Raw genomic sequence first — 8,467 nt, forward strand, 5'->3', positions numbered from 1 at the left:
TCTGTACAGGAAGTTTAGACCATCATCGTCAAGACGATATGCTAATCAATAAGTGGCAACCTTTCTATTGGACAGAACTGTAAGAAATATAGAAACATGTTACAACGTTGTAGTGTTATGGTTGACATATCTTCCACAGCCAGCGCCAGATAGCCAATGGGTTGAGAGGAAATGGGTATGGTGGGCACACAGCCTAAACCAACCAACCAACCACACGACTCCAGGAACAAAAACACCGCACTGCAACCTAGTTCACTTTTCATTCTACCTGAATCCAATGTTAACTAAAGGTATTTAACAATTGTTAAATGTATTAAACAAAATAAATACTATGTACATATATCACATACTGCACATAGAATCCAGTAAATATAACAGGAGAACTTCTTACGATGAGACAAAATCTAGAAGATTCCGTCAATACTGTCTTGGTTAAAAAATAGGAAAAATTAAATAAATTAAACAGAAAAGCAACTTCATAAAATTATAACACCAAATATCTGGTGATCAAACTTCAGATCTACTTCCTCTACCATGCAGAAGGAGTGTTAGATGTCACAGACTGTTGGATAGCATGACGCTGATGACGGTCGGAGTGTTAGATGTCATAGACTGTTGGATAGCATGACGCTGATGACGGTAGGAGTGTTAGATGTCATAGACTGTTGGATAGCATGACGCTGATGACGGTAGGAGTGTTAGATGTCATAGACTGTTGGATAGCATGACGCTGATGGCGGTAGGAGTGTTAGATGTCACAGACTGTCGGATAGCATGACGCTGCGCTGATGACGGTCGGAGTGTTAGATGTCATAGACTGTTGGATAGCATGACGCTGATGACGGTAGGAGTGTTAATGTCATAGACTGTTGGATAGCATGACGCTGATGGCGGTAGGAGTGTTAGATGTCACAGACTGTTGGATAGCATGACGCATGCGCTGATGACGGTGGAGTGTTAGATGTCATAGACTGTTGGATAGCATGACGCTGATGACGGTCGGAGTGTTAGATGTCATAGACTGTTGGATAGCATGACGCTGATGACAGTAGGAGTGTTAGATGTCACAGACTGTTGGATAGCATGACACTGATGACGGTAGGAGTGTTAGATGTCACAGATTGTTGGATAGCATGACTGTTGGATAGCATGACACTGATGACGGTAGGAGTGTTAGATGTCACAGACTGTTGGATAGCATGACGCTGATGACGGTAGAGCTCAGACAGCCAGTGAGCAGCCAGTAGTGTGTGAGTAGACCGTTACTGCTGTGGAGGAGAGAGGTGGTGGAAAAGATGGTGTCTGTCTTGTTTCTTGGCAACTGCATGTTACAGATGTTTCCTTCACAGCAAGCAGTGCAGACCTGGAATCAGGAGTAGAGATAGAATCACCTTTATTCACCTAGTACGTTAACACGCACACACAATTTGAATAGATGAAATGGTGCTCCCAGCAAAAATCTAAATATACAGACAGAACACAGACAAACTACAGACAGAACACAGCCAAAGACAGACAAAACACAGACAGAACACAGACAAACTACAGACAGAACACATACAAACTACAGACAGAACACAGACAGACTACAAACAGAACACAGACAGAACACAGAGAGAACACAGACAGAACACAGACAGACTACAGACAGAACACAGACAGACTACAGACAGAACACATACAAACTACAGACAGAACACAGAACAGACAAACTACAGACAGAACACAGCACAGACAAACTACAGACAGAACACAGACGGACTACAGACCGAACACAGAACAGACAAACTACAGACAGAACACAGCACAGACTACAGACCGAACACAGACAAACTACAGACAGAACACAGACAGAACAGACAGACAGAACACAGCCCAGACTACGGACTGAACACAGACAGACTACAGACCGAATACAGACAGACTACAGACAGAACACAGCACAGACAAACTACAGACAGAACACAGACAGACTACAGACAGAACACAGACAAACTACAGACAGAACACAGCACAGACAAACTACAGACAGAACACAGACAGACTACAGACATTCCACAAACAGAACACAGACAGAGGAATTTCCAGAAAGACATTCAAATAACAACTGCTGAGAAGAGAACAGATTCTTATCCAAGTGAGATCATTCTAAACCAGGGCCTGGGGATTACCATGACAGTGTGGTAAATCACACCAGACACCACAGAGCAGAGAGCCACATTCTGAACTGCAAATATTACAAATAAAAGTTTAAAACATCATCTTTCTTTCCATACATGCTGTATGTGTGTCCCCGTTGATAACGGCCCCTAGTTAGTCCCTCACCTGGTAAATGAAATGCACTTGTACATTTAGGAGTTGCTTCAGCAGCCGTGTCAGAAATGTAATGTTATTCAAAGGAAAGAGGCTTCTGGAATGACCTTGTATCCTTCATGGTTGTCCTGGGAGCAGCCTGGAGACAGACAGTGGGCCAGGGCCACGCAGCGTTTGGTCACAGACACAGTGTTCCCCTGCACGTCCAACACATGGAGGGTGTAGCAGTACCTGGTCTCTGTCAGACACACTGTTGTTAAAGGTGCAATCTGCAATATTTACAGCTGAGAGATGGATACATTTCATCTGACGTTCAGACACTATGGAATCCTGAGAAATAACGGACCAATGAGCAATAAGTTGAACGGTGATAAAAACACATCACTTTCACATTTATTGTATGTCAGTTAATATCAACACAAATGTAGCTTACTTTTCAACAGCAATGTCATTAATTCCCATGAATATCATGTGTTAACAATCTACTTCTTACTGAAGTGGACGGTAACACTGAAAGAGCCCAAGGTTCAGATGGATTCCAGTGATTTAAACCAATCCTCACATTTCATGTGATAAACTACTATTTATCATTTGTTAATAACTCAAAGAATGTGCTTTTAAGATCAAATCTTTAAGGCAACAAATAACTTCACAATGATTTCAGACATTTAGTAGACAACCATATATCTATATAAAAGAAGAGAGCCTGTGGAATTATACAACCTGCCAATTCAATTTCTTATCTAAACATGTACAGCTTAAGTGAAATACACCATGTTTAAGATACAGAAACCAGCAAAGACAACATTGATAACCCTTCATTTTACAGCCTGGTATTTTCCTGTCATTTATATTTCTGCTGTGGACGGAGTCGAGAGGGTCTGAAGAACAGGGTTTGATGGTAGATACAGAGCAGGCTGTACATACCAGAAATACCTTACTGTAATTACCTCGTGGGCAGTATACGTCCGGAGCCCAGCGATTGCATTCGTAGTTGTCTGGTGCATCTTTACATGTGAAGCACTTGAACCCTCCAGGATGAGGTGTGGCTGTGGAGACAAGAGGACACGAGCACAAGTCTATTATTCACCATCTAATCAATACATTGATTACTCAAAATAGAAGAAATGCATATTTTTGAGTTGTTGTAGATTTAATAACATGTCCCAAAATGAAAAAACACTTCCCTGAATCAATACATTGTCATTACTCAATATGTAGTCCTCAGAGCTATAGAAGAAATATGCAAATTGTACATTTGACTCCTCAGAGCTTGTGCGATATTGTTGTAGTCCTCAGAGCTACAGCGATATGTAGTCCTCAGAGCTACAGCACTATGTAGTCCTCAGATACAGCGATGTAGTCCTCAGAGCTACAGCGATATGTAGTCCTCAGAGCTACAGCAATATGTAGTCCTCAGAGCTACAGCGATGTGTAGTCCTCAGAGCTACAGATATGTAGTCGATATGTAGTCCTCAGAGCTACAGCGATATGTAGTCCTCAGAGCTACAGCGATATGTAGTCCTCAGAGCTACAGCGATATGTAGTCCTCAGAGCTACAGCGATATGTAGTCCTCAGCGCTACAGCGATATGTAGTCCTCAGAGCTACAGCGATATGTAGTCCTCAGAGCTAAGCGATTGATGTCCTCAGAGCTAGCGATATGTATCCTCAGAGCTAAGCATAGTCCTAGAGACATTTAACTACAGTATGTAGTCCTCAGGCTACAGCGATATGTAGTCCTCAGAGCTACAGCGATATGTAACTCCTCAGAGCTACAGCGACATTAGTCCTCAGAGCTATAACAGCAAACAAAGGATTGATGTTGCTGCTACATACAGGACATTTAACATTTAGGACATTTAACTACAGTACATACAGGACATTTAACTACACTACACACAGGACATTTAACTACACTACACACAGGACATTTAACTACACTACACAGGACATTTAACTACAGTACATACAGGACATTTAAATACACTCACTCTGTGTGTCTTTGTTAAGTGTTCTATTATGAGAGACAATACAGTTTGAATTGAATTAATGAACCATCAGTTCAACCATCTAGATTCTAGAATAGAATGGTCACGAAACTTTGCATGGAGACCATCTGCCGTGATCAAACAGTAGGCTTGTCTGGTTTGTTCAATTGGCAACCATTATGTTAGTACTAAGAACACTGGGAATCAGGCCTCCCATTGGATATAGTGCATCCCAAATGGCACCCTATTCCCTGTATAGTGCACTAATTTTGATCAAGGCCCGTGGGGTAGTAGTGCACTATAAAGCGAATAACGTACCATTTGGGACACATCCTAAGACAGCTACAGGTCTTAGGGTCATCCAAACTTCACTCAGCGAACAAAAGTCTGCCTGCCTGCCAGTCTCACACACACACACTCGCTCTCACACTCACACAAACACACACACGCACACACACACACACACTCTCACACACACACTCTCACACACACACTCTCACACACACACTCACACACACACTACACTCTCACACACACACACACACTAACACACACATACTCCCTCTAATCCACCCTCCATACCCCAAGCCCCCAGGGCTGGTCCAGGTCATCCTATCCCCCTGTACATGCCGGGGCGTGGGTCCAAACAGACACCCATTTCTTGGGGAATTCAGCTCAGGTATCGCTATGAAATGAACAACCATAAACCTGATATAGGAGCTCTTGGCTTATCAGATGTTGAAGGCAGATTGTGCCAAGAGAGCTGAGGTAAAAGACATTAGATGAGATTTCAGTGTTTGACTGCAGGGAGATGGAGGGGAGTAGAGGAGGGGAAGGTGGAACCATTAGGGGTCTGACCTCGTACGTGCCTCTGCCTCTTAGAGCTACTGTGCGTTTCCATCCTTCTCGCGCGGCGGTGAGCCCAGGTCTCCCTGTGGACCAGTATACTGTACTGTCGTCTGAGGAACTGACGGCTGAGGGACAGAATGCGACTCAGTTTCACAGAGAGAAAGGGGTGGGAAACAGGAAGTCACGTCTGGAAACTCGCATACATCTTACTGATACCCAACACCGCAGATGGTTTTCAATTTTACCTTTGTTTAACCAGGCAAGTCAGTTAAGAACAAATTCTCATTTACAATGACGGCCTAGGAACAGTGGGTTAACTGCCTGTTCAGGGGCAGAACGACAGATTTGTACCTTGTCAGCTCTAACCACTAGGCTACCCTGCCGCCCAGTAGGCCAGAGACTGTGTCACACAGTGGTACAAGTTCTGAGTGGATGAGGAAGATGTCTCTACACTGGCATTGTGGATACATATTGTTTTATTATAATGTCTTCATCTAGATATGGAAAGTACCTTCAAAGATGAAGGCAGGGTGGAGAGAGGCCTGACTGTGACCATTACTAGCTGTGGCCATGTCACCTTTGTCTGGGGATCAGAGCAGGGGCGGCATGCACCTCAAAGATCTGAGGGGGCACAAAGTATGTGAGGAAGGCTGGGGGGGGGGGGGTGTTTGGCAAAGGGCCAAGCCTTTCAAGAATTTTGCCTTTTTCAAACACCTGAAACAGCCTTTATTCTACAATCCCACCCTTCAGTCCCACCATTAAGCTCCACTCAACCCCTCCCATCTATCTCTGTTTGGATTTTGATTTGCTTATATATTGTTCAACTGTGCTGTGATGTTTCACAAAAGTTCTGAACCTTTCTATTCTCATAGTTTATACAGATCGTAAGTTAAAGATAAAGATTTTTGCTAAGAGTATTATTATATAGGGCTTCTGAGTGGCGCAGCGATCTAAGGCACTGCATCTCAGTGCAAGAGAGATGTCACTACAGTCCTTGGTTCGAATTCAGGCTGTATCACATCCAACCGTGATTGGGAGTCCCATAGGGCCCAGCGTTGTCCAGGTTTGGCCGGGGTAGGCCGTCATTGTAAATAAGAATTTGTTCTTAACTGACTTGCCTAGTTAAATAAAGGTTCAATTTAAATATTATTTATCGATTGACTATGACATTTTAAATCCCCCAGCAGTGCTATTTGCAGAGTTAGCTCCAAATGTTGCAATTCTTCAGCCATTCCTGAACCTGTGAACAAAAACAAGCTACATATTGACAGTACCAAAACAAATGAGCTAATGATTGTCTCTTCGCAGCAAAATCTGCAGAGCTGGGATGGTTGTATCCCACACATAGATAAAATGTTATTGGTTGCAAGAATGTTGTATCATAATCTAAGTTTTGAATCCAGCGTTGTTTTATAAACCATGTGCCATGGAATCAGTACATTGAAGTCTCTCCCCAACTATTTTGTAATCTATATGGAGCAGCTGTCCATTTTTGGTCCTTAAATAAAACTGCTATATTTTTTACATTTATCACAATTGTCTTTGACCAATGTTGTTCTTTAATGCTGAGAGAACGTTCCTTACTTTCTCCCCCCTTCCACTTGCCTCTTCTGTTTTTGCAGGTAATGCTGCAATTACTTGTTTGTAATTTTGAGTAGAGCAGACATTTCCAGATGTTTCTGTTGGCTGCGTGACGTAACTCCACCAGTCCTATTTATGACATGATTTAGAACCAGTTTTGGGGGGGGTTATTTATTTCTCAATTTTTTATTTATTTTTATCAATTACCATATTTTGAGTTTAACCTTAATATTTGTTGTCATATTTGTTCTGTCTTTTCTGGGGGATTAAACTGAAATTGAAACCAACTTTCTACAGCTTGTTTTATAAATAGCGACTCTAATTTGATTGGTAGCCTGAAATGGCTTCTTGGTGTCTAGTTATGAGGTTTGGAGATTGGGAACCTATCTGGGCGAGCTAAAGACAAATTCATAAAAGAAGAACGAAAAAAATTATCATAATAATATAAAATTACAATAATATATATTTAAAAACAAACATTTACAGGACAAATCTGAGGGGGAACGAGCCCCTGTGTGCCCCATAAGAACTCTGGATCAGAGGGTCATGGATGGATGCCTTTTCTCTTGGCTGTTATAATGGTCACATCACAGTATTGATGACTCATTTCAAAGGTCACGGAGACATTGCCAGCAGACTCAACCAGAAGGAAAGAAAGGTGCGACTCCATCCACCACAATCTGATACAAAAATACATTTCCAATACATTGTATTCATACTTGATGGATGGAAGAAGGATGATGTCCTTCACAGTGAAGTCCCGCGATTGAGCCGCTTCCAGCCAATCAACGATTAGCATTAAAAGTAGGACCCAGGCTGCTGGCCAGGCCTCCATCATTGGCTGAGACCTTCCACATGCAGCTGTCTGATTGGTCAACGTCCAGGACACTGTTGAGGAAAATCAATCAGTGAATAAAATATTAAAGGTAAACATCCTCAGAGTTGGAGGGAGACAGCGACAGAGAGAAAGACAGAGATGGATTGAGAGAGATCGATCAGTACATCTGGAGTAGGTGATCAGTTGTCTGTATCTCACGCATGCTGTTGTATGCGCTGTGCTTTGCTTCATTAGCTAGATGTCATCCAGACACCGACTGGCATCCAGTAACTAACCCTATAGTGAATCCCATGAAGCTCGGATCACAGTCTACATACAGTGATGGATTGATGAAGGCTTTTCTCAGGTTGCTTGAACGGGGTAAAGGATTACTTTGAGGAACGACATATTATATATATTACATGTTATTAAATCTGTATTAAATCTAAATAATATATTCTAGTTTATATCTATTAAATGATATTAAGTCTGTATTAATAATATGCTACTAAATCATCTATTATTGTCTACAACTACCAACTATCCCTATTCCCCTCCCATTGAAAACACATTGTAACTACTAACTATCCCTATTCCCCTCCCATTGAAAACACATTGTAACTACTAACTATCCCTATTTCCCTCCCATTGAAAACACATTGTAACTACTAACTATCCCTATTCCCCTCCCATTGAAAACACATTGTAACTACTAACTATCCCTATTCTATTGAAAACACATTATACTAACTATCCCTATTCCTCCCATTGAAAACACATTGTAACTACTAACTATCCCTATTCCCCTCCCATTGAAAACACATTGTATTAACTATCCCTATTCCCCTCCATTGAAAACACATTGTAACTACTAACTATCCCTATTCCCCTCCCATTGAAAACACATTGTAACTACT

At 41.9% G+C, this 8,467-nt stretch overlaps 1 pseudogene; it reads right to left on the bottom strand.

Moving 5' to 3' along the window:
• Positions 1-1,149: 1,149 nt before the first annotated feature.
• LOC135534016 (ly6/PLAUR domain-containing protein 6-like) lies at positions 1,150-7,612 on the bottom strand (annotated as a pseudogene).
• Between the last annotated feature and the right edge of the window lie 855 nt (positions 7,613-8,467).

Source organism: Oncorhynchus masou, unplaced genomic scaffold (assembly GCF_036934945.1).
Source record: "Oncorhynchus masou masou isolate Uvic2021 unplaced genomic scaffold, UVic_Omas_1.1 unplaced_scaffold_2922, whole genome shotgun sequence".
Lineage (NCBI taxonomy): Eukaryota > Metazoa > Chordata > Actinopteri > Salmoniformes > Salmonidae > Oncorhynchus > Oncorhynchus masou.